The sequence below is a fragment of the Mus pahari genome, chromosome X (genome assembly GCF_900095145.1).
Source record: "Mus pahari chromosome X, PAHARI_EIJ_v1.1, whole genome shotgun sequence".
NCBI lineage: Eukaryota > Metazoa > Chordata > Mammalia > Rodentia > Muridae > Mus > Mus pahari.
The window spans coordinates 140,863,047-140,865,210 of NC_034613.1; the positions used below are offsets into that span (position 1 = coordinate 140,863,047).

Below are 2,164 nucleotides of genomic sequence, written 5' to 3' on the forward strand. Positions count from 1 at the left end.
TCATCTGAACTGAGGCATCCCAGCAATGTGGGTTTACTGGGGAGTGTTGAAGGAACTGCAAGTCTTTGGTAGCCAGGGCACGGCCTGGCAGATGTGTGATGCTGGGAGAGACATCTAACATTTAGTTCACCAAGGATGGAACATAGCATGGGAGAGCCCTTTTGGTGGTGGTGGTGGTGGTGGTGGTGGTGGTGGTGGTGGTGGTGGTGGTGGTGGGCTGTTTGTTTTGCCTGTAGCTAGGTTAAAAGGGCCACTGGGAAGGGCAGGCGGCCCCTGTTATGTGCCTGCAAAGTGCTATGGCGCCACAGCTTAATCCCTGGCACTACAGGGGGCTCAAAGGCAGCCCCATTGTTTGTTTGTTTTGTGTGTTTTCTTTTTTATTGATTTTTTTTTAAAGACAAGGTCTTTCTATGTAGCCCTGGCTGGCCTGGAACTTAGTATGTAGACTAAGCTGGCCTCTTCCTTTCTCAAGTTTTGGGATTAAAGGGCACACACTACCATATCTGGTAGTAAGAGAGTACTTTTGATTCATCCAGATCCACAAATGCTAATGTCACAGAGCTAAGCAGACTAGTTGGCAGTAGGCAAGGGTAGGCTAGAAACCTCTCTCTCTCTTTTAAGAAAGCTTTCTTGGGAAGATTCCCAAGATCACTATCACCTGCCCCAACCTGGGAGTTGCTTTATAAAGTCATCAGGGTGCTAATCTAGCTTTTCACTTGGGGGGATGGGTTAGCCCCTTACCGTCAATTTTTCATATCTATAATGTGAGGCTAGTGGCATGATCTTTGGGTACCAGTATTTCTTCAGGTTTTTTTGTTTTTTGTTTGTTTGTTTTTCAAGATAGGGTTTCTCCGCGTAGCCCTGGCTGTCCTGGAACTCACTTTGTAGACCAGGCTGGCCTGGAACTTAGAAATCTGCCTGCCAGGCTGTAGAGATGGCTCAGCAGTTAAGAGCACTGACTGCTTCTTCCAGAGGTCCTGAGTTCAAATCCCAGCATCCACATGGTGGCTCACAACCATCCGTAATGAGATCTGATGCTGTCCTCTGGAGTGTCTGAAGACAGCTACAGTGTACTTACATATAATAAATAAGTAAATCTTTTAAAAAAAAAAAGAAAGAAAAAAGAAAAGAAAGAACTCTGCCTCCTCTGCCTCCCGAATGCTGGGATTAAAGGCGTGTGCCACCATGCCTGGCTCAGGTTATCTTTTTTTATTAGCTATTTATTTTAAAATATATTTTTTTAAGATTTATTTTATTTAGATGAGTACACTGTAGCTGTCTTCAGACACACCAGAAGAGGGCATGGGATCTCATTACAGATGGTTGTAAGCCACCACGTGGTTGCTGGGAATTGAACTCAGGACCTTTGGAAGAGCAGTCAGTGCCCTTAACTGCTGAGCCATCTCTCCAGCCCTAAAATATTTTTTAAATTTTATTTATTTACATTTCAAATGTTATTCCCTTTCCCAGTTTCCCCTCTGCAAACTCCCTATCCCATCCCCCCTTTACCCTGCTTCTATGAGGGGGCTCCCCTACCCACCTACCCACTCCTGCCTCACCACCCTAGCATTCCTCTACACTGGGGCATCAAGCCTTCACAGGACCAAGGGCCTCCCTTCCCATTGATGCCAGATAAGGCCCCTTCAGCTCCTTCAGTCCTTCCCCTAACTCCTCCATTGGGGTCCCTGTGCTCAGTCTGATGGTTGGCTGTGAGCCTCCATATCTGTATTGGTCAGGCTCTGTCAGACCCTCTCAGGAGACAGCTGTATCAGGCTTCTGTCAGCAAGCACTTCTTGGCATCAGCAACAGTGTCTGGGTTTGGTGTCTGAATATAGGATAGATCCTCAGGCAAGGCAGTCTCTGGATGGCCTTTTCTTCAGTCTCTGTTCCACACTTTGTCCCTGTATTTCCTTTAGACAGGAGCAATTCTGGGTTAAAATTTTGGAGACGGGTGGGTAGCCCCATCCCTCAATTGGGGCAGGGAGGGCCATGCCTAACCTCTGGATATGGTCTCTACAGGTTCTTCTTCCCCGCTAATGTCATTCCTGTGGGGTCCTGGGAACCTATTGCTTTCCTGGCATCTGGGACTTTCTGGTAGCTACCCCTAGTTCCCCATCCCCCATTGCTACAGGCCTCTTTTCAATTTCCTGACCCTCTGTACATC

General features: G+C 47.3%; 1 non-coding gene across 1 annotated transcript; it reads right to left on the bottom strand.

Annotated features, from left to right (window-relative positions):
• Positions 1-228: 228 nt before the first annotated feature.
• On the bottom strand, positions 229-346 carry LOC115063242. Its single transcript, XR_003843116.1, has one exon. It is a non-coding gene; the product is annotated as a small nucleolar RNA SNORA76 (small nucleolar RNA).
• Positions 347-2,164: the final 1,818 nt, after the last annotated feature.